At 39.1% G+C, this 25,073-nt stretch overlaps 1 long non-coding RNA gene across 2 annotated transcripts in view; it reads left to right on the forward strand.

The window, feature by feature from the left end:
* The window catches only part of LOC119540046, a 142,496-nt gene that overhangs the window by 9,799 nt on the left and 107,624 nt on the right, over window positions 1–25,073 (forward strand). The window lies entirely within an intron of this gene.

The raw sequence follows: 25,073 nt of genomic DNA on the forward strand, positions 1-25,073 counted from the left end.
CCGTCAGAACTGGAGACAATCTTGGGAGCTATCCACCAAGAGAGCATAGTTGAAATTCTGAGAGTGAATGAGTTCTGGGATAGAGTATGTAAAAAGACAAGTATAAAATCAAGTGTGACCTCTGCATTTAGGAAGTAGGAGGAGAAAGATGCCAGTAAAGAAAATTTAAAAGTAGTCAGGGGAAGGGTGAGAACCAGAACAATGAGGTTATCCAGAGACCAAGAGAAGGGAGAACTTCAAGAATGGTCATTGGTAGGAAATTATGCAGAGAACTCAGTCTGGGCCATGTGGTTTAGATATTTTGGAATAAATGAATGAGATTACATAAATGACAGCTTGAAGGGTGGGCATGAGGAAACATGAGCTTGTTTGGTTTGGTCAGTTTTTGTGTTCATTTTCTTTTTCTTTGAAGGAAAGTAGATTGTGTTTTCTGCAGAGAGTAAGACTCAATGGAGGTAAGGAATTGAAGATGATAAAGGAGATGAGTGAGATAGCAAGTTTCTGGAGAAGGTAGTCTGGCAGAAGACAGAGAATAATGAGTCTAATTTTGGAAAGGTGAGACAAGTGTTCCTCGGAAGTCAGAAAGGAAGGATGAGAGCATCTAAAAAAAATTTCCCTGTGTCTTCCCTTCTGCCTGTCAGAACCAGAGCTGTATTCACAGCACTGCTCAGTATCAGAGTAAATTACAGTTGACTGTAATTTAATTTGCACATTTATCAACCCTGGAATAAGGTTAGGTCTGATCTAAACCAATCTCTCAACTACATGCTCTTATCCAACCATAGTGTACAGAGCCTTGTCAATTATGTTTTGTATTTATAATATACTGTGTATCCTTGTTAAAATCATAATGATCATAAGTTAACAATATCCAGATGAAAGGATGTAATAAAGGAAAAATCCATCTTCACATATGAATGCAGAAATTGCCCTGATTACCTCAAAGGAAGGATATGGTAAAAAAGCAGTAGAAAAACTGCCTATAGTCAGTCCTTCTAGATGACAGATTTCTGAGAAAGTAGTTCACATTTGCTTCTACATGGTGATCTCACTATGAATTTCCTATGGACAGAAGTAGGGCCATTAGAAACAGATATTTTATTCAAAGTCATCAAATAGTTTCATGTGGATGTCAAGTTACCATTATAAAGATTCTTGAGGTCATTTTAGTTGGGTAACTCATAGATTGCCATTAATTCCTCTTCTCAATAGATGTTTCAAGACTTCAGTTTCTTCATTAGTCTTTTTCTAATTTTTTCCTCATTTTTCTGGTTGCTTGAATTATTATATTTTAATGTGAAGCATGCAAAAAGATGCTACAAAGTCGGTTAAGCCAAAAGTATTAACCTGGTTGACAGATTTTATTGACCGGGCAAGAAGGAGGAGGGCGCTACTGGGGATGGGCTGGTGAGGAGGGGAACAGGGAATAAGGCATGGGAAGGCCATTGTTTCATTCATATTTAGAACAAACTGAAAAATAGATTCCCCCTTCTTGGATTTCTTCTATGGTTCTCAGTCAGTAGGGTTGCTTGGTGAGTTCAGAGTCAGAGTAAAGCAATAGTTGCAATTTGATTTCAAAGCTCTTGCTAATAATGTCTCCATTTGTGGTACAAAGGGAGGTTAGGAATCAAAACACTTGTTTTTGATTCCTGGTTCTGACCATTTACTCCTTTGCAACCTCAGGAGAGTGGTTCTTCCCAGGCCTGGGTACACTAGACCTGCTCCCCAGGTAATTCTACATGTGCACCCAGGGCTGAGAAGTGCCGCCTTGGGTAAATCCCCTAAACTTGGTGACACTGCATTTCCTTAACCATATAAAGAGGTCACCGGACTCACTAGGGATTCTGAACTTAAAAATGCCTTGGGGCTGAAAATACAGATTTGGGGGTTGGGGACTATCCTAGACCAACTGAATCAGAATCTCTGAGGGTGAGACTCATGCACTGGCATTGCTTTAAAAATGCCCTTGGTGGTTCTCATGTGCAGCCAGAGTTCACAACTTTTGCACTGATCTTTAGGCTTTTTTCCCAACCTTTTAATATTCTAAGAATCTCTTACTCACCCCCGGGCTAGCATGCCCAGGAGATAAGAAACCACTCAGATGGCTTAATTCCCACTTAATGCTCACTTTATGCCCACAGAGAATGTCTCTAACCTGGGTTCCCAGGATCTGCGCAGGACTGATTCTCATGGATTTCTGTAAGGGATAAGAGGACATGCCCAAAGACAAGTTTGTGGTAGCTTTACTTTTCTTCTAACCATTTTTCTTTTTCAGTTGTTAAAACCTTTCTTATTGAAGTATAACATATGTACAGCTTGATGCATTTTTACATATGAATACACCTGTGTAGCCATTACCCAGATCAAGATGTGGAACATTCCTAACTCCCTAGAAAAGCTTATCCTGCTATTTTGATAGGGCATAGAGGAGCTACAGAACCTGGCACATGTCCTCACTGCAGTACCTGCCAACTTTGTAGTTGTACTGTGCCCCAAAGCTGTTCAAAATAAATAATTGGATATGATTCTTGCATTTCTCTTGCCATTAAATATCATGCAGTATTTGTTTTTGCTCTTCTTTGTGAAGCTGACACACGTACATTTCTTCTGCCTTTGGAAAATATGTGCCTAATTTTCCCTTTATGCCCCAAGGAAATTAGCTCAATAAGCCTACTTCCACTGGCTTTTTTTTTTTTTTAATTTTATTGTGGTAACATATATGGAACGTAAAATTTGGCATTTTAACCATTTTAAATATACAATTCAGTAACATTATATACATGTATGCTACCATCACCACCATCCATTACCAAAACTTTTTCATCACCCCAGATACTCTGTACTCATTAAGCAATAACTACCCACTCCCTGCTCCTCCCCAGCCCCTGATAACCTCAAATCTATTCCCTGTCTCTCTGGATTTGCTTATTCTAATTATTTCATATAAGAGAGATCATACAGTATCTTTCCTTTTGTGTCTGACTTCTTTCACTTGTCTTCAAGGTTTATCCATTTTGTAGTATGTATCAGAACTTCATTGCATTTTTATGGCCGGATAATATTACATTATATATATATAGAAATTTTGTTTGTTCATTCATCTGTTGATAGATGCTCGGGTTGCTTTGACCATTTGGCAATTGTGAATAATGCTTCTATGACACATTGTCGTTTGAGGTCTGTCTTCCTCATATATCTGAAGCCCTTATGTGCATGTGAACATTTGTTAAATGAATGCTGAACAGATCCATGATGTTTTGGGGAGCATAAGAGCAATAGAAGACATATTCTCTTACTTCAAGAACTTTTCTATTATGTGGATGATGGAGAGGGAGTTTGGTTGAGTTCCAAATACACTGAGTGCTTTGTGTATAATTATAAAACAAAATACCATCAGGTACAGAATGATCTAACATTGACTCAAACTGAAATAGACTAAAAACTTAGGGGATGAGGGAGGTAGAATGAAAAGGTAATTAAACTGGGAGCCCAGTTGAAAAAGGAAGTCTCCTAGATGAGGAGTTTAGGTGATGAGAGATGTAGAGAGTGTGGAAAAGAGAACACTGTGGATTGGTGGAAAGATTCAAGCAAAGACTTAAGGACAAACATGTAACATGTCTTGTAAAGTGAAGTGCAAACACATTGTCTAGGTTTGAAACAGAAAGGCTGCACTGGGGAGAAGTAAGAGAGGAAAGGGAGAAGTAAAAATAAAGCCAGTTGATGGAGATTTTGATTAATAAGCTGAATTCTTTCATTGTCTGCCTGGATTTGGTGAAAATGTATTTGCAGCAATTTGTTTTGGCAGCTATAGGGAGGGCAAAGAGAAAGGCTAGATTCATGTAAACGAATGAGGAGCTGCTTTCATAATCCACCTGTGAACCTGAATTTGGTGTGTCCTGGTTTCCTAGGGCTGCTGTAACAAAGTACCACAGACTGGCTTAAAACAACAGAAATCTATTATGTCTTGGTTCTGGAGACTAGAAGTCTGAAATTAAGGTGTCAGCAAGGCCGTGCTCTCCTCCAAAGCCTACAGGAGGAAATCCTTCCTTCCTTCTTCCTAGCTTCTGGTGGTTTGTAGCAACCCTTGGCATTCCTTGGCTTGTGGCTGCAGCACTTTAATCTCTACCTCTGTTGTCACATGGCCATCTTCTCTCTGTGTCTGTCTGCGTCTGTGTTCAAATTTCCCCTTCTTGTAAGAACATCAGTCATTTTGGATTAAGGGCTCACCCTACTCAAGTATGACCTCAATTTAATTTAACTAATTCCTTTTGCAGTGACCCTACTTCTGGATATGGTCACATTAACCCAGAAGCCAGAGGTTAGGACTCAACATATCTTTTGGGGGAGACGGGAGGGGGGGTGGGTGGGAGGTGGTACAATTCAACACATAACAGTGTTTGGCAGTAATAACCATGAGGAAGATGTGCATGTAAGAACTGGCATAGGTTTTAGAAGGTGGAAGGGGTTAGGTGCTAAGAACCACACTGAAGATGTTGATATTAGTCACAGAAATGAGAAAGTTTGGGAGTGGGTGGCCACCTGGGGAAGGCCTGATGATTTTACCTTGCTGTTCTGCTGGTGTGGGCATGTTTTTTAAATGTCTGGTTTTTGGACAACACCTAATAAAAATCTGGAATTATTAGACCACAGAGTGGGAACAAGGCAGATAATCTTACTCCATTCCCTGCCGTGGGATATTTTAAAGCAATAAGGCTCACTCTGCCTAAAGTTAAGGCTATTTTCACCTCACCTATTACCCTCTAGACACATTTAATGTGTTTATACATATGCCCTCCAGAAGTATGAAAGAGATAATTAGGACACACCTGGAGAAACTGGTGTGACCACCACTTTGTGGCCAGGTAAGAGGAGCCTTTGCAGCTTAAAGGTTTGACTGAGCCTTTGTCTGCCAACTTGTGAACATCCCTGATTTGGAGCCAATAGAGGGAAGCAGTGGAACCTCCTACCACAGCACATCAGACCTTAAAAGCACCAAAAGCTAGACAGTGGGATGATCATGTCTTTTTATAAGATGCCAAATGATTAATAACTGTTTATGTCTTATTTATAGATACTCCAGCAAAGATAGACACAGTCAGAACACATTCTTCAGGGTGGGAACAGATCCCAGCACAGAATTTGAACAATCCTCTCATGCCATGGGCACATTTATTTCATAATTGTCCAGGTGCATAACTTGTGGTCTCTTTTCCCTGAATAATTAAATACTGAAAATTAGTAGGGACACAAGAGAAGAACTGCAGGGGCAAGAACCAGGTCTGGTATGACCATTCTTAGACAGGGAGTGTGGGAAAGTACCCTCTACCTCTCTGGTACTAATCAATGGAACGTGAATGTGAATATAATACAGCCCAACCAGCCACACCAGGCCGCTGGGGCATGTGGTATGCGCAAGGCGTCAGAGAAGAGAACACAGGAGTGAGGTGGCTTTTTCTGCCAGAAATTTCTCTAGTAAATTGTTTGGGTAATTTATGTCAATGAAGAATACAATTTATCATCTTTCAGACAGCAAAAAAAAAAAAAAACAAAACAAAAAACCCACACACATGCCCCGCCCCTCCCAAAAAAGGAAGGAAATAAAAAAGATCAGATAAGAGCAAGTAAGAATTTTCTTTGCAATATGGAATTTTAAATGCATAGTGTTGACTCTATGATTTTTAATGCAATTTTACTGAGATATATTCGCATACCACACAAGCCATCCAAAGTATACTATCAGTGGCTCACAGTATCATCACATAGTTGTGCATGCATCACCACAGTTTTAGAACATTTTCATTGCTAAAAAAAAGAGAGAGAGAGAGAGAAAACCCAAAAAATCCCATACCCTTTATCCCCCTCTATCATTGATCCTTAGCATTGGTGTGGTACATTTGTTACTGTTGATGAAAGAATATTAAGATATTACTGTTAACTGTAGTCCATAGTTTGCGATAAGTGCGTTTTTTCCTGTATACCCCTCTATATTATTAACTCCTTGTAACAGTGCCATACATTTGTTCTAGTTCATGAAAGAACTTTTTTTATATTTGCACTGCTAATCACAGTCTTCATCCACCACAAGATTCACTGTTGTATAGTCCCATGTTTTATCCTCTAGCTTTCCTTCTGGTGATGTACATCACTCTAAACTTCCCCTTTCCACCATATTCACCTACAGTTCAACACTGTTAGTTATTTTGACAATAACGTGTTAACCATCACTGCTCTCCCCTTCTACTCATTTAAATTCAACCTAGTTAAAAATTCTGCACGTTTTAAGATCTGCTCCCCATCCTCTAGCCTCATTCTATCTCCTGGTGACCTATATTCTAGATTCTATGTGTTTTGAGTTTACATCGCATAGTTAGTTCATATTGGTGAGATCATATGGTATCTGTTGCATAGAGTTGGTCCCGTGACTTTTTTTTAAATGAAATGAAGGATTTCCAATATAATATATTTGTACCAATTCTACAATGTTGAAAAAGAAAATTTCTTTATTGTCACTAAGATATAATGAATTCTTTTTTAATTTGGGCATGGTATTTCATTTTTTTTTTTGACTACTCTATCCATAATAGATAGAGCACCTTAAATTGTTCATACAATGAAGTTAAGGGTTGTTGCTTTTCCATGATTACACCATAGCTAGACACATGCTTTTGTATTGAAAGCTACTTTGATCAACTGCAATGATTAAATGTCAGTGGTAACCCAAGTTCCATAGCAAGTTACGAGTCTTGCATTTTAGTTCAAGACATGCAATATAGAAACTTGGGAAAAATGTTACTGCAATCATGTTGGGTATAAGTTGCCTTGTGTAAGTAAATTTTAGATTCAGTTGGTCAAAAATCTATTACAGTTGAAATAATATTGTTGTGGGAATTAGCACAATCTCTAGCAACCATAGGAAATTGAACCATAGGAAAGATGCCATAGGAAATCCGGTGAAGGCCCTTAAGACAAAGATAAGGCAACTGAAGTCGTGGTTGACCCTAAGAAACATCGTGAAAGAGGCAAAGTGGGTCTTTGGCACCACTTTCCCTTCAGTGACTATCAGTTCCAGGAACCCCCTTCATCTGGACTTAACCTCCCCTGACAGCCCAAAGTGACTTGGTATTTCCTTCACCCTCTTCTTCATCAGAGCCCACTTGCTCTTTATGTCCTTCCAGCACTCTTTACTATGGACCAACTGATGGTGAATTATCCTGATACTCTAATCATTTTTGCTGCTCAAAGTATGATTCCTGGACCAGCAGCATCAGCATCCCCTGGGAGCTAATTAGAAATGCAGAATCTCAGGCCCTCGCAGACCTACTGAATCAGAATTTGCATTTTAGCAAGATTCTGAGGTGACTTGTCTGCGTGGTAAAGATAATGTTCTGTGATGTTGGCAGTTAATTCATGCTACAGATCAATAAGTATTGTTAGTATGTGACCTCTGAAGAAAATACTTCAACCCAAAGGAATAACCCAATAGGATAAGGATAAGAAGTGTGGGAAGCTTGGATATGGGAAGTAAGCTGTCCTTTTCAAGGCCACCAAATATTAACTATGGACATCTAGTCCCATTCACCTTCAGAGTTCCTCAGCCTTAACCATATGCATGCTATCAAATTCTGATTATCAGAGTGCAAAATTGGGGCATTCCTCCTCTGTTGCAAGAGGGGCTGGTTACAGCTCTTCTACTGAGGAGCAAGAAACAACCTTGGCCTTGATTTTGGTGGTTCAGTTAGAATTTCTGATAAGCAAAACAGTGTTTGCCTGGCATGGCAAAGAGGGGGCTGAAAATAAATTTTGGGTTTATGTTCAAAGTTGATACTCTTTATGGTTCTTATATAGTATATGTATGCTCATGGCCAGAAAAGACAAATGTGCAACTATGTGCAACTTTATAACTATCAAATGTGGAGCATTCTCAGAAAAAAATACAGAAATGACCTTTTCTGTGGTGCTCTGGGAAAAGAGAGTTGAAATAAGGAATAAAAAAAGATGGCCTCTGGGAGAATGAAGAGTGAGAACTGGAGTTCAGAGGTGTTTTCATAAAGGATGAAGGGCAGGAAAAAAAGGTAATCAGTAGACCATGTTTGGTGGGTCATTAGGAGGATCATTAAAAGATAAATAACAAGGCCTGCTTGCCAATCAGGATAGTGTTACAGTCTCAGTTTACAACAACAAAGGATCATTGAGGATAACCACAATAACAAAAAATGCATGTGTAGTCCATTCATAGACACACATACTCCATTACCCTTTGATCCTAGGGATCTATTTTGTACCCTCTTTCTGTAGAAAGATTATTTAAGTTAAGGTAGAAATGAATGTGTCCTCTAAGCTTGAAACTACAACAAAAGCATTTTCTTGCTTTGGTGTTCTTGACATTCCTTGTATTGTCACAGAATTTGTTTTGTGTAGCTAGACTGTGTAAGAGCACATCATTTATCAAGGCCAGGAATCCGTCAGCAAACAGCAGCGTTGACTTACATGTAGGGCAAGTCTCTTGTTTCTCGGGCTCTTAAGCGTACAACTGTACCACAATAAGAACTTAGTAAAAACACCTCTGCAAGTAAGCATAAAACATCTATAAAAGTAAAAATAAGTGACCCAATCCACTTTACAGTCAGTGCTGTGCAAGCTTCTTAGGGAGAAGAATGCTGGGTAGATTTCTGTGCTTGCCAGTTAAGAGACTTCCAGCTTAAATGTGGCCAGAAAGGCCCATTAGGGTAGTCTGAGAAATTGAGAGATGCTCAAAAACCCATATCAGAATATAGAGTAGCCCCCTGACTTCAGCGTAAGACTTCAACATCCCACCTCCTAGCTATTACTGTTTCAACTCCCCAAACCCATCTGACACCCAAAGCCAGCTTCATCAACAGTCATACATTCTTTCATTGACTCTTTGAACAAATATTTATTGTGTCTCCAGTATGAGCTAGGCACTCTGTTATGCTTTGGGGATATAAAGATGAAAAGACAGAGTCAAGTGTGGGAGAGGCATGTAAATCAACAATTAGAGTGCAGTGTGATAGCACTGTGATGGAGGTAGGCCCATGGAGACCACACAGGTGGGGGTGACTGTCTCAGCCTGGGGGTATCAGGAGAGCTGGGAATAACATTCCAGACAGAAGGCATTAGATGAAAACCAAGCAGGTATGAATGAGCACAGTTTTTTGAGAACAAAAATTTTAGACGAACAAGCCACATTTGGAAAGAGTGACAGGAGATGATGTTGTCTAATTTAGGGGTCTTAAAGACCTCTGTGCCTCCAAATGCTTCCTTATTGTCGGGATGCTTGACATACTCCCATGTCCCGTGACTTTGAATTGAGGAACAGGTTCTGTGAATATTGGAATATTTCTTTGAAGAGATAAAGTATCTAGGCATATTAGCTTCCAGCAGTTTTGTTTAAATTAGCAAGCCGTAAGAGAATAAAGCATTAGATTAATAAGTATTACTGGAGGAAAAAAAGTAAAAAAAAAAAAAAAAAAAATCTGAGCATGAAGTACTTACAATGGGCCACTTCAGGCTACTCAAAAGCAGAGAAGGTGGTCCTGGATGCTTGAAGAAATCTGTACTAACTGAGAAAAGGAGAGTATAGTAAGAAAGCAAAGAGTACCTTAACAAAAAACAACTTTATTATTGCCAGCTCATGTGGATGTTGAAGATCCAGCTGGCTATTGCCATAACCTGTGAGTTGTTGAGGAGGAAGCACTTTTCTAAAAATTTCTCATTTATTCTGTTCTAAAAGGTCTCATTTATTTTGTGATGCCTCAACACAGGGTCACAGTCATGGAATAGCCGTTCCTCATTTTCAAAGCCTGCCTCTTGGTCCCAGAGCAGTACTTCTCACTTAATGGGAATATAGATCACTTGGGGATCTTGTCAAAATGCAGATTCTGGTTCAGTAGGTCTCGGGTATCACCTGAGGGTCTGCATTTCTTACAGTCTTCCCAGGTGTCACTGATTTTGCTGGTCCAAAGACCACACTTTTTTTAGGCTGACCTCCTAGCATCTCTACATCTGTCCTCTTGTCTTCATCTCTGCTGCTGCTACCATAGTTCAGGTCCTCTATGCCCCTCTTCTAGAGAATTGTTTCTGGGCTTACTTCCACCAGTCCATTCTTTATCCGGCTCCAGAGTGATATTTCAAAAAGTGAACGTGATCTTTTTATATGTCTGCTTAAATCTCTTTCAAAGGATCCCATGTGCCAAAAGAAGTTGTTTTTTCTTAAATTAGTTAATTATTTAGTATGGAAATTTTCAGACACACACAAAAGTAGAGAGACTACTACAGTGAACCCCTTGGTGCCCATCCCTCAGCCTCATTCAATAACCATCAACTTCCTGCTATTTTTTTTTTCATCTATCCCTTACTCTGCTATTTATATTTCACCTATTACATATCTTTTATTATTTTAAAGCAAATCCTGGAAAATAATAAGCCTCTCTAATAGGTAAGGACACCTCCCCCCAACATTTTATTATGAACATTTTCAAACATGCAGTGAAGAATTGTATAGGAAATGCCCAGGTGCCACCTCCTGGAGTCTCCCACTGACATAAAAAAGTTATCTAAAAAAATTTATTTAGTTGAACTCTTTCTTGATACAGAAGCTTTCTTGGAATCCAGTATTCAAAATGTATATGAGAGTGACACTGCTCTGGTTGAAATTGGGAGAAAGGCCTGGATTCCAATGAACAATTAAGTCCAGAAGCCATTTTAGGCTGATACCATTATGTACCTTTAGACAGGTTACTTTCATTTTCCTCCTTGGTAAAATGAATATAAAATTCCTCCTCACAGAGTTATTTTAAAAATTAAATTAGATCATATGCACAGCATGATGATACTTGGGATATAGTAGATGCTCGATAAATGTTTGTTCCACTTCCCCCCAAAACTTTGCAATTAGATATGTTTTCCTTTGACTAAAAGCTTCTTTCCTCTTATAATGCCAATAATATTGGAAAAGTAATATAATAAGCCAGTTGGTCTGGTCTCTTTTCCTGTGAGCAGGTTTTGAATGGGAGTGGAGGGATTGCTAGAAGAGATGAAAAAACAACCCCTGAGCATCTAGGCAGGAGGAATGGAGAGATTCCCAGAAGGATAGACAGATGTACAAAATGTGGGGCCTAAGGTGTTGAAAGATGGGTCGGTTTCACAGTGCTGCTTATCTCCACCCCAGTGGTTTTCATATCAATTAATACTGAATGCTTAGAATATTTCAGCAAGCCCTGAATACTTACTTAGAAAACGATCTTTATTGAAGACCCAAAGTGACATTTGGAATCAGGTACTTCAAACTTCCTAGGAAAGAGTTAAATCCTTTTTGCCTCACTGCTACTCTGCTAGACTAGTTACTAGTCAAGGGCAAAAATGAGGGCAGCAATCTCATTTTAACCCTTCTCCTTGTCCACATCTCTGTCCACCTTTTATCCCCTAACTCTTGTCCCTACCCCCACCCCACCCCCAAAGCGCCTTGTGAATTCCACCATGAAAGGACTCTCAGTAAATGGTCTCAGATGACTGACTTTGGATGCCTTTGTAGAATTGTCCTCCCCTAACTCTTCACAACAGGTTGCACAACAGTTTGCAGGTACCCTCAGGCATTCCAGAGGAGTGGTCCAAAATATAAGTGAACAGGTTGCTCATTTCACTAAATAAGAACAGCTTTATGTGAAACCTGAACTTTATTGCCTAAAGGATTTTGGCTGCTTGCAGTTCCTGGTGTTCGATCAGGAAGCCGGAGTGAAGACAATGCTCTCCATGCCCCCCATGACAAAGCATTTCCTCCTCAGGACATCAGTCAGTTCCAGTCTGAGACCACAGAGCCATTCTTAGGTTCCTGGAGGTGGACAGGAGAAGAGCTTCAGAAGGCCCTATCAAGCTGCAGCTTCTCAAAGCCCCCTGGAATGCTATTAACATAAAATGATAACGCACTCCGCAGAGTTAATAATTACTCACAATCTGTTAAAAGCCAAACTCCAGCTCCAGTTGACAACAGGGAAGCAGTAGAAATACCAACAGAGTGGGAGCTTGGCAAAGCGGGTGAAAGACAAATAAGGGCAAAATAAAGTATCCACCCAAATCCGCAGGCTCTTGAGGTTACAAATACCAGGAAGGTTGAATTCATACCACAGGTGCTGGCACGATCTTGCACTCTCCCTTAGGAAATGTGTTAGAAGGTGAAAATTTGCCCAGCAACAAGAATCGGGACCAACTATATATTAACACACAATGGGACGACTTGGAACAATCCCCCACAGAAATCCTCACTTAGGAGGAGCTGCCTGTCTCACCACCGTTTTGCAAACACACTGAAACTAGAAAATGTGCACATCGGAAATACTCCAGGTGAGGAGTAGATGCAAATAAAGTAACTTTCTTAACACTCTTCTTAATGCCTGTTTGTGATAGTACCCAGTGGTCAATGTCTAAGGGAATGAATACATGCAATAACTCTAATCCTGCCACCAGCTTCTTAAAGGCACCACTATGTATAAAGTGAAAGGAACCAGGCTGGGATCCAGTGTTATGTCAAGAAATGCCTAAATGACCTCTGCACGTTTCCCAGTTTGAAGAAAAGGTTTTGAAATTACGTTTGTATGGTGAGCTGAGAAAGGCCATGTCAGCCACACATCTAACTGACACCAACTCAGAGTAATTTACAAACCCAGAAATGCTTCATTCATTTGTGTCATTGGAGAGTGACATGGTCCTCATAAATGAATTTTCCAGACAACTTCAATGTATTCTCTGAATCACCAGCATTTTTATATTTTAATCATTTTGGTGGAATTTTTTTCTGAAATATATTGCTCGTGTCCCTGCCTTATTAAACAGAATGCCCCAAACATGACTGGTCTTTACACAAAGACTGTTAAGGTCATTGTTTCATTGGAACAATGAAAATATTTGCTCCATTGGGCAGAAATGGCCCCAGGGCCGAGGGAAGGTATGAGATTGGTTTTCTTTATCCTTCTCCTTTGTGGCTACAGGGGACTGTGCCTTTTGAATTTTCCTGCCTGCCTGCTATAGACTTCTTTTCCTCCTCCTCACTTGTCACTTCTGATCTGTTCTAAACTGGAAATTGAGAATACCAGGCTGGTTCAAACTGTATGTAAGATGAGGGAATTAGTCTCCAAGTGTAGATCTGGATAACTGAATAGATCCCAACAAAGTTTAGTGCATGGACTTAATGATATTAACCTTATACATTTGAAATGTTCTTATTTTTGGCTCTCTTTGGGATGGTAGAGGTAGCCAGGCAAATAACCTTAGGATGGATGAGATGCTACTGCATATTCCAGATGGTTAAACAAGTGGAACAAATTATTTAACAAGCCAGTGTGAGAGTCAATAGAAGTGGCGAGAAGTCTAAGAATCTCAGGTGTAATTGTTGAAGATAAGGATTCAGTTGTCATTTGAAGAAGGTGAAATCTACAAGCAGTGCTTCCTCATTGTTGAAGAATGAATGTGAAGGAGGTGACACCCAAGGACAACCAGCCCCAGACATTGGTGGGATGGGGACTGGGATGGTAGAAATTACTGTGCACTTTCTTAGGTTAAAAAGGGAGGGAAAAAAAATACAAGCTTGTCACTCCTATACTTTAAAAACGTAAACTTTTTTTTTTTTTTTAATTACCTTGGTGCTTCCCGTTTCAGGATAAAGTCCAAACTTCTTAACATGGAATACAATTTATAATCTAGGCCTTTTTCTAAATTTCCCTTTTCACCACTTCCCCCAGCTAAAACTATGCTAGTCCCTCTTTCCAGAATGTCCTTCTCCCCCTCCAAATGCCACTTCCTTAGATGCCTCAGGTGTTGCTCTCTCTCCAAGTAATGCATCCCTCCTTGGGGGTCTCTCCCTCACTAGGCCTTTGATGGCCTTCACTTTCTGCCCTGCGATTGTAAATTTACTTAACTGGCCCTTTCACTTGACTGTGAGGATAGAAGCAGTGTCTCATTCATTTTGACTCCAGTGCCCAGCCCAGGGCTTGCTACAGAGATGCTTAATAAATGTGGAATGAATGAATGGATGAATGAATGAACATTTTATTTACTAAAGCAGCCTAAGAGAAATGTCTGGAATGAAGACAGGGCAGTCCTAACAGCTTTAGCCTGGTGAGAGTGGGAGGGAGGGGACAGGAGGTTGGAAACTCTATGGAAACTCAGGCCTTTTGAGTGCCATCTGTAAGAACAGGTTACACACTCCTCCAGCATAGTTTCCCCAAGTCACTGTCAGACCCCACTTCATTTGCTGAACCCTAACATTGGCTTTGCCTTCCCACTGGGGAGGAGAGGAGGAGACTGTTTAGTTTAGAAAGAGATTGTGGGTGAACAGAGCCATTTCTGATGCTGCTGACAGTGTCCCTCAAAGGAAGCATTTCTGATTCTCCCTGTATGCCTTTGTATTATCTGTAGGGAATTTTGACTTTCTGTTTTGTGTTGTTGATTTAAAAATTTTTAATTTAAAGTATATTTTAGATACTGTGAAATACACAGTGAAATACACAGATCTTAGCATTACGGTTCATTGAGTTTTGACAAATGTATACACCCATGAAACTTACACCCTACCCTGTTGGGGATTGAATCATGCCCCCCCACAAGACATGTTCATGTTCTAATCCCCAGTCCTATGAGTGTGAAACCATTTGTAAAAACGACCTTCAAATATGTCAAGGTAAGTCAGGATGTGGATGTGAACCCGTTTGTGAATAGGATTGTTCAAGATCCTATTTAGATGAGGCCAAATTGAATTATGGCTGAACAGAGATCATTGTTGAAAATCTCCTTTAATATAGAGGAAATAAAGTGCCAGAAAAGCTGAGGGGCTTTTTCAAGATCACACAGTAAATTCAGAGTGTTGCTTCTTTTCTGGGAGAGGAGCAGGAAAGGCTGTGGTCACAACCATCTACCCTGGCCCATAGGGAATCCAGATCCAGGCCACAGCTGCCTCAACAGCAAAGGGTAGGGATCCTGTGGGTCTGAGAAAAATCAAGAAAGCAAAGGCACCTGCTTTCCTTCTCCAGCGCCTGGCCTTGGCAGACTCACGTGCCAGGACTCCGTGGGGACATCAACTCTACCCCCATCCCAACTCTTCTGCTGTCTGAACAGTGCATTCCAGCAATTGAGCTGCTCACAGGAAGGTGACAGTTTCCCTGCTGGGGTGACAGAGAAAGGTCAGTCCAGACAACGTCATCGCCCCGTGGAATTCCTCTTTCCTACCTGCTGAATGAACACATAAATCAGGTATCAGAAAGACTGACACCCTTGACGGATGACCCAGGAGAAAGCAGCTGCCTGCCCGCTGCCCAGCCTCTCCCCCCAGGCAGGCAGCGTTCTGGGTGGGACCTCAAGCAGAACAGTGCTTTCTTTCCCCACCCAGACAAACCCAAACAGCTGATAAATCACCAGAACTAATTGCTGTGGTGATGAACCTTTGATCCTCCCAAGTGTCAATTTATAACCAATGAGTTGCCTCCCTTGTGTGGCTCCCATTGATAAGGCTGTGGAGACAGTCAGAAAGTCAATATAGGTCACTACTCCCCAGATAGGAGCAGAGCCTCTTTAGCTCTCTGTTCCTCTCCTTTCAACAAAAGATCATTCGGAATGACCAGAGTCCTCTGACCTGCTCAGAGCGGAAACCAACCTCAGAATCCAAGAGGAGACAGGGCTTCAGAGAGAAGCCTTTACATGTTTGTCAAGAGGCCTTCACTCTTCTCTCGGGCAAGGACTGTGACTTACATCACCGTCACTGATTATGCCAGTGTGCAGATGTCCTCCAGCCACCAGCTTTTGCTCAGCCATGCTTATACTCCTTGAAAACTGTCCATCCCCAATACGGACCAATGAAAAGGGATTCCATGCAGGGGTCCCCAGATTGACCCCAGCAATGCCTGAAAGACCCACTTGGAGGGGAGACAGACAGCGAGGACTGAGAGCATCAGGGCTAGTGCCCAACATGCCTGGCTGAGCTGCTGCATCCTCTACACTTGTTTCCCTACCTGTAAAAGGAAGGGATTGGACTACATTACCTTTCAGCTCACTTCCAGCGTTGTAGGTTACAGTTTACCCCTCCCAACCAAGGACCTTGGATTTGTTTTTTTATTTTGTTTTGTTTCCTATGGGTGCAGCTCTGTCAGGCACATGGCCAAGATGGGCAAAGTTCTGGCAGTCATTGCAGGTAGGTGTGTAGACACCGCTTTGTAATATTCTTAATGGTAGAGCTCTTATCTTGTTTAACTTTGCATTTTGAGACTTAGTATAGACCTAGGATAAAACAGGTGTTCAATAATAAATGCTTGTAAAGTGAACGTGCAGCCCATATGAAAACCAGAGATCCATGTGTCTGGCTTATTCCTTACCTACTATTCATTCAGAGAAACAACGTGTACCACCAATAAGAATTAAAAGTAATTGCAATCTTTATTGTGTCTCTTGAGAAACTTTAAAGAAGGGGGTCTAGCTCACAACCCCAGAAATCCTCCTTAAAATCCCTGTCCTCTCCTCTCTAGTTATCTCTCACCTGCTACTGCTCAAGAACAGCACACTTAAACCCCAATCTTCAACTCACTATTCCTACCTTCTGCAAAGATGGGCCTCCTCAGTCCCTACCTTTTTGGGGCTCTTCCCTCAACAAAATTCTCTTTAGCTCACCAGGGTTGAGGGCAAGGGTTGGAGAAAAGAACCAAAAGAGGAAAAATTAGGAAGCCATATTTACTTTCTTCTCTGTCATGACTGAGTGCTGGTGTGAAGGAATGGATATTGGAGTGCTGTGTGAACTAATTTACAAATTAGTTCCCCACACATTGACAGTTTCAAAGGAGCTACCTAGATGCTATGATTTTAGAGTCAGAGAGTGATCCCTGCTAAATATCAACCATGATTCTGAGAGATGTATGACTTCAATCTGTCAGTTAACAATAGAAGCAACATAGCCAGTAAATCATGTATGACCTTGCACAGTCATCTAATTTGTCCAAGCTGCTGTTAAATGGAGAGGGTGGGAATGGGAGAATATTATTACTTAATGACTCTGTCAGAAGGGGCTGGCTGAATGGGTTTGGTAAAATTTTTTAACCTCTAGCTTCAGTCCTTTCTATATTAAGTGGAGATAAGTAGGGTTATTGTGAGCTTTAAATGAAATAATAAAATATAAAAACTTAGAAAAACTTCCAACCCATAGCAAGCTTCCAATAGTTATTCTCATTAATACTATTATGGTTGTTAATGTTATTATTATTCTCAAATGTCGCTTTGACCTGGGACAAATCTGACCTGAAGATTGGAAGGTTGTCTGAGCCAAACTAGGAGCTCCTGGGTGAAGAAGGTCTTGGACATGCAACAGGTAAAAGGAGCAGCCAAGGAGTTTCTACTTGACAGTGACTGGAATGGAAAAGGCCCTGTTAAGTGCCTGTTTCATTAAGTAGATTCATCAATTCTAATTGAGAAGAGAAAAATATATTAAATAGAAGTACACAAGAGTAAATAAACATTTAACCTTAAAATGGTACTGGACACTACCTGCTTCACCTGTTAAAAGGCAAATTTTCCCTGGAGCAACAAATACCACAAATACCTTGTTAAGCTCTTATCAGCTAGCAACTGATAGCACCACAGTGCTGAGGGGAGGGGTGTTGGTACAAGGTCCAGAGACAAACCCTTCAAGCTTTCCTGCTGTGTATAGGGCCTTATGCTGAGCATGTGGAATTTAGTTGCCTGTAGTAGCTTCAAGGACTGTTTCTATTTCTTCCAGGATTAAGGTCCGCAAGGCTGTGTGACAGCAAAAGCAGTTTCCAGTGATTTCTTGGCTTCCAGCTGCTTCTGTGTTTGCTCTTTTATGGCTACTAGGAAAAACTCCTCCTTTGTATATTTGTTTGCCAGTAGATATGTGAAGTTATATCAGCCCTCAGCAAGGCTTTTCCCTGAAGGATTCTGCAAGGAAAGCGTCACTTTAACACTACATACCCCACCCTGGGAGTCTGGACCTCATTCCATTACAAATAAGCAAAAATGGAGAAAACATACAAATGAGGAAGCTTTGAGAGCAGTGAAGACAAAAAGATTAACCTGTATGGGTGGCATGGTTGGAAAATCAAGGCTGCTAAAAATATAATAATAGTAAAGCAAGTCCTGAGTTAATTGGAGAACATAATAGATCTCTGTCCTCCATCCCCTTCCTACCACAGGGAACCTCTGTGTGATCAGTGTTGTTCAGACCTTCTGATTTGTGCTTTCTTGCCACAGTCTTTGACACTTGCTCCAACCAACAGGGCTGTCTGAGTGGTTAACCCTTAAGTTCAGTTGAGTCATTCTATGGGAGGGAAAGCCTGGAACTAGAGAAGATTTAGTTTTTCATTATGAGTGACATATTTTAAAGAGCCTTGAAGGGCTCTGATAAAAGCCCATTATCACCCTTGTTGACTTATCAAATTTCTAGTATCAAGAGATAAAGGTCAAATGAAAATAACAAGGGCTTTGGAATCTGCAGGGCTTTGGCCACATCCCGACTTGTATACTAGTTATGTGAGCTATGGCAACTAACTTATCTTCAACTCCCTTTCATTACCTGTAATTAATAATAATGCATTTAATAATAATAATATATATATTACAGGACTGTTGTAAAGATTGAACATGAGACAACAGATGGCAAGTTCTTGGCACAGTGCCTGCCACAGGATAACACTCAGTAAAAATTACCCATTGATCCCCTCTCAATAAACTTTCAAGCTGGCCCTTAACCTCTGATGCGCAGGTCTTGCAGAAAAATCTTGATTGGTGTTTTACATCTGGCCTTCCACAAAGTAAGCAAACTGGGCAGTCTATTAGCATAAAGCAGGCCAGTTTCTGTCATTAAGTAAATTAAGTTACCCACTAAAAACATGATACCTACTCCAAGAGTTTTCTGAGTACTGTTTAGAATTTAAGGATTAATATAACCCTTGTTATAGGGATGAATAACTGTTTCAAGCAAAAAGGTAAAATGTCTAGAGTTTTTTTATTCCCTTCCAAATAACTGAAAGTACCTGAACATTTAGATACAGAATAACAAGAAGTAAAACCCAAAGGCTGGAATTTCCTTTGGTCTTCCTTTTGGATACCTTATGCTAAATCTTGTGCATTCAGTTCTACTCGTGTCAGATTCCAATGTACGATGGATTGAAAATTGAGACGTAAAAAGAAATATGAGTCAAAATGGGAATTATTTCCCTTAGGAGTGAATTGCTAAGGAACAGTTTGATACCTTTCATTATAAAAATTTAAGACTCTTTCATAGAGGAATGTAACGAAGTATTTTGCATTTGCAATGTCATTCATTAATTGCTTCATAAAACAAGCATTTATCTACTCTGAATCAGACAGTTTGCAAGATGTCAGAGATATGAAGATGAACTAGACATGGTCTCTGCTCTCAAAGAGCTCCTGGTTGGGTCAAGGATATAGACCCTGTTATAGATTGAATTGTTCTGTTTTCCTTCCAGTGTCTCCCTTTTGGAATGTGAATGTCTATTCTATACCTATCCCATCATATAAAACAACTATAACTTGTTTTGTAGTTTCTTAGGTCCACAGATGAAGAGGAATTTTGCTCCATGATGGATTGTACTGAGAGTCTCAAACATATATGATTTAGATGTTTTAGAAATGAGATTTTGGATTTCAGTAGTACTGCATCCTCGATAAACAACTCTACTCTCTAATTCCCGTAAGTGTTAGGATACAATTGAACAAAAAAAGCATATTTATTGGTCATGAACATACAAAAGGTAAAGTAGGACAAAAGTAACATAAAGAGGAGAAACAGGAATATGTGGGCAGAGAACATGTATGCTATTGAAGCTAAATTGGTATCTTTTCATATTAGTAGGTTATGGATGTAGGTTGTGTAATATAAACTCCAGCGTAACCACAAACAGAGTATTTAAAAATATTTACAGAAACAGAAATGAGAAATGGATAAGTCAGATACATCACAAAAGGTCAACTACACAGAAAAGGAGCTTGCAATAAAGGAAAAGAGAGTGGAAAAAAAAAAAAAGATATGACATGTTAAAAACCAAAGAACAAAATGGCTTAAGTAAGTATTGCTTTTACAGTAATAATACTGAATGCTAATGGATTAAACTCCCCAGTCAAAAGACACATATTGGCAGAATGGATAAAAAAGCATGATCTAACTAAGGTTGTTTACAAGAGACTCACCTTAGACCCAAAAACACAAATAATTAACAAAAAAAAAAGAGCCAGAATAGCTATACTAATATTAGACAAATTATTTTAAGTCAAAAGCTGCTATGAGAAACAAAGAAGGACACTATTTATAGAAGGGAAAATCCAACAAGAAGAAATAGCAATCATAAATATTTAAGCACCTAACCATGGTGCCCCAAAATACATGAGGTAGAAACACTGGCAAAACTGAATGGAGAAATAGGCAACTTTACACTAATAGTTGGAGACATCAATATACCACTCTTATCAATAGATAGAACATCTAGATGGAAGATCAATAGGGAAATAGATAACTTGAGTAATATGATAAATTAGCTAGACCCAACAGACATATACAGAACATTGTACACCAAATGAACCGGATATACATTCTTCTCAAGTGCACAAGGATCGTTCTCCAGGACAGACCACATGTTGGGTCACAAAACATGTCTTAGTAAATTTAAATCAATTGAAATCATGCAAATCATCTTCTCTGACCATAGTGGAATGGAGCTGGAAATCAATTAACTGGAAAATCCATAAATATATGGAAGTTAAATAACATACTCTTAAACAATCACTGGTCAAAGAAGAAATTTCAAGGAAAATTAGTAGATATCTTGAGATGAATGAAAATGAGAACACAACGTATTAAAACTTAGGAGGTGCAGGGAAGGCAGTACTGAGAAGGAAATTTATAGTCCGAAAGGCTTACATTGAAAAAGAAGAAAGAGCTAAAATCAAAGACCTAACTGCATACCTGGAGGAACTAGACAGAGAACAGCAAACTAATCCCAAAGCAAGCAGAAGGAAAGAAATAACAAAGACTAGAGCAGAAATAAATGAAATTCAGAATAAAAGAATAGAATTAACAAAACCAAAAGTTAGTTCTTTAAAAAATTGATAAAATTAACGAACCCTTAGTTAGAATGACAAAGAAAAAAAAGAAGACACAACTAAATAAAATCAGAAATGGGGAGGGGGCATTACTACTCACCCCACAGAAAAAAAAGGACCCTAAGAAGTTACTATGAACATCTGTATGCCAATAAATTAGACAACGTAGATGAAATGGACAAACTGCTAGAAACATGAAAAACCTACATTGACTCTAGAAAAAATAGAAGACCTCAACAAAACCCATAACAACTAGAGATTGATTCAGCCATCAAAAACTTCCCAACAAAGAAAAGCCCAGGACCAGACAGCTTCACAGGGGAATTTTACCAATCATTCCAAGAATTAATACCAATCCTGCTCAAATCCTTCTGTAAAATTGAAGAGGAGGGAATACTGCCTAACATTCTGTGAGGCCCTAATCACCCTAATACCAAAGCCAAATAAAGAAACCTACAAGAAAAGAAAAATGCAAATCGTTTTTTTGTGACTATAGGTGAAAAAATCCTCAACAAAATACTTGCAAATCGAATTCAGAAGCACATTAGAAGAATTATACACCATGATCAAGTGGGTTTTATCCCAGTTATGCAAGGGTGATTCAACATAAAATCAACTGATATAATACACCGCATCAGCAAATCAAAGGAGAACGACATGATCATTTTGTTTGACACAGAAAAAGCATTTGACAAAATCCAGCATTGTTTCTTGATATACACTTAGAAATACAGGAATAGAAGGAAACTTCCTCAGCATGATGAAAGGCATATAGGAAAAGCCGACTAGTGAAAAAACTGAACGCTCTCTTTCTACGATCTGGATCAAGGCAAGGATGCTCACTGTCACCACTGTTATTCAACATTGTGCAGGAAGTACTAGCCAGAGCAGTTAGGCAAGAAAAAAAAATTAAGGGTATCCAAATTGGAACAGGAGAAGTGAAACTTTCACTATGTACAAGACATGATCCTCTGTAGAGAAAGTTCCAAAAAATCGGCCACAAAGCTACCAGAGCTAATAAACAAATTCAGCAAAGTGGCAGGGTGTACAAGATCAATACTCAAAAATCAGTTGTGTTTCTATACAGTAGTAATGAGCAATCTGAAGAGGAAATGAAGAAAAAAAATTCCATTTACAATAACAACTGAAAGAATCAAATATCAAGGAATAAATTTAACCAAAGATGTAAAGGACTTGTACAGAGAATACTACAAAGCATTGCTAAAAGAAATCAAAGGAGACCTATATAAATTGAAGGACATTCTGTGTGCATGGATTGGAAGTGTAAATATCAGTAAGATGTCAATTCTGCTTAAAATGATTTAGAGATTTTGTTTAATCCCAATCAAAATTCCAACAGCTACTTTTAATAAATGGAAAAACCAATTATTAAATTTATTTGTAAGGGTAAGGAGCCCCGAATAGACAAAAACATCATTAAAAAGAATGAAGTTGGAGGACTCACACTTTCTGACTTTAAAACATATTACAAAGCTACATTGGTCAAAAACAGCATGGTACCAGCACAAGGATAGATACATTGACCCGTGGAATCAAATTGAGAGTTCAGAAATAGACCCTCACCTCTATGGTCAATTGATTTTTTTTCCAATTTTATTGAGGTATATTCACATACCACACAAAACATCTAAAGTATACAGTCATTGGCTCACAGAGTCATCACATAGTTGTGCATACATTCCCATGATTCCCATTTAGAACATTTTCATTATTCCAGAACAGAAATAAGAATAAGAAATAAAACCCAATCCTCCTATACCCCTTATCAGCCCCTATTGTTGATCCATAGTATTGGTGTAGTAAATTTGTTACTGTTGATGAAAGAATATTAAAATTTTCCTAACTATATTCCTTCATTTGCAATAGCTTGTTTTTCTCATATACTCATCTATAACTAGTTTTTAAATTTATAGTTGTTCATGCAGGAATTTATATTTGTAGTGTTAATTGGTGACGTACATGACTTGAAACAACCACTGTCAATCAAATTCAACTACAATACAGTACTATTACTTATAATCCCAATAATGAACTACCATAGCCTCTAGCCATTCCCATTTAACTTCAACCTCATTAATAATTCTTTACATATTAGGTAGCTACTCCCCCCTCTCTGACTTCTGTCTATCTCTAGGTACCCTATATTCTACATTTTAAGATTCTAAGTTTACATGTTCTAGTTAGTTCATACAAATTCTTTTCTTTTGTGTCTGGCTTATTTCACTCAGTATTATGTCCTCAAGGTTCATCTGTGTTGTCACATGCCTCAGGACCTCATTCCTTCTTACTGCTTGATAATATTCCATCGTGTATATGGGCCACATTTTGTTTATCCACTCATCTGTTGATGGACTCTTGGATTGTTGCCATCTTTTGGCAATTGTGAATAATGCCGCTATGAATATTGTTGTGCAAATGTCTGTTCATGTCCATGCTTTCGGATCTTCTAGGTATATACTAAGTAGCGGAATTGCTGGGTTGTAGGGCAATTCAATATTTAGTTTTCTGAGGAACCATATGGCCAATTGATTTTTGACAAAAGCTGCCAAGTCCACTCAAATAGGAAAGAACAGTTTCTTCAACAATGGGATATCTATATGTAAAATAATGAAAGAGGACCCCTATTTCACACTGTATACAAAAATTAACTCATAATGAGTCAGAGACTTAAATATAAGAACCAGGACTATAAAACTAGAAGAAACTGTAGGGAAGTGCCTTCAGGATCTTGTCTTAGGCAACAGTTTCTTAGACTTTACACCGAAAGCACAAGCAATGAAGGAAAAAATCAGATAACTGATATCTCCCCAAAATTAAAAACTTTTGCATATCACAGGACTTTGTCATGAAAGTGAAAAGATATCCCACTTAATGGGAGGAAACATTTGCAAACCATGTGTCTGATAAGAGTTTAATATCCAGAATATATAAAGAAATCCTACAATTCAACAACAACAAGAAAGCCAAATAACCCAATTAACAAATGGGGAAAAGACTTGAATAGACATTTCTCCAAAGAGGAAATACAAATGGGTAAAAAGCACATGAAAAGATACTCAGCACACCTGCTATTAGGGAAATGCAAATCAAACCCACAATGAGATATAATTTCACACCCACTAGAATGGCTACTATTAAAAAAACAAAAAACTGCAAGTGTTGGAGAGTGCTCATTCATTGCTGGTGGGAATGTAAAATGGTGCAGCCTCTGTGGATGACAATTTAGTAGTTCTTTAGGAAACTAAGTATGGAATTACCATATGACTCAGCAGTCCCGCTGCCAGGTATATACCCAGAAGAATTGAAAGCAGGGACAAAACATATTTGCACACCAACATTCATAGTGGCATTATTCACGATTTCCAAAAGATGGAAGCAACCAAAGTGTCCTTCAGCTGATGAATCGATAAAATGTGGTATGTGTGTGTATGTATATATGTATATATATACGTATACACACACACACATACACGCACAATGGAATATTATTCAGCTGTAAAAAGGAATGAAGCCCTGTTGCTTGTGAAATCATGGATGAACCTTGAGGACATTGTGCTGGGTGACATAAGTCAGATACAAAAGTACAAATATTGTGTGATCTCACTGGTATGAACTAATTGCAGTAAGCAAACTCATTGAGTTACAATCTGGGGTATAGGTTACCAAGGGATAGATTGGTGTTAGAGAATGACAAGTTGATGCTTAATTTGTATAGAATCTTTTTCAGTTGATCGCAAAAGTTTAGAAATGGATGGTGGTGATGGTAGCAAATTATTGTGAAACAGCAATAAATTACATATGTGAATGTGGTTAAAAGGGGAAACTTTAGGTCATATATGTTACTTGAATAAAAATTAAAAGGTTAACACATAGGGCAGTATATCACAGTGAACCCTATTATAACGAGGACTGTAGTTAATAGTACAAGT

The sequence above is a fragment of the Choloepus didactylus genome, chromosome 7 (genome assembly GCF_015220235.1).
Source record: "Choloepus didactylus isolate mChoDid1 chromosome 7, mChoDid1.pri, whole genome shotgun sequence".
NCBI lineage: Eukaryota > Metazoa > Chordata > Mammalia > Pilosa > Megalonychidae > Choloepus > Choloepus didactylus.